Below are 289 nucleotides of genomic sequence, written 5' to 3'. Positions count from 1 at the left end.
CCTGCCGCAGAGAGCAGAGACAAAAGGAGCCCTCCTATGTATAATGGTCTAGTTAGGATGACGTGCCATTATTCAGGGCGGTGCGCTTTGACTGTCCCATTTAGCAAGGACCCCTATTCATATTCATTGTGGTGCCACCCGGGACACCTCAGCCACGGACCATCAGGAGTCAAGGAGACACAAAACCCCTCTGATTGACACCGCACACTCATCGCTCCGTGTGCGCGCCACCTCCTCCCCCTGCCCCTCATTTCCAATATAAAACCGCATCCCGTCTACACTAGGGAGG

The sequence above is a fragment of the Phaethon lepturus genome, unplaced genomic scaffold (genome assembly GCF_000687285.1).
Source record: "Phaethon lepturus isolate BGI_N335 unplaced genomic scaffold, ASM68728v1 scaffold45891, whole genome shotgun sequence".
Taxonomy (NCBI): domain Eukaryota; kingdom Metazoa; phylum Chordata; class Aves; order Phaethontiformes; family Phaethontidae; genus Phaethon; species Phaethon lepturus.
The sequence above is the reverse complement of the archived record's forward strand: the minus strand, read 5'-3'. Positions refer to the sequence as shown.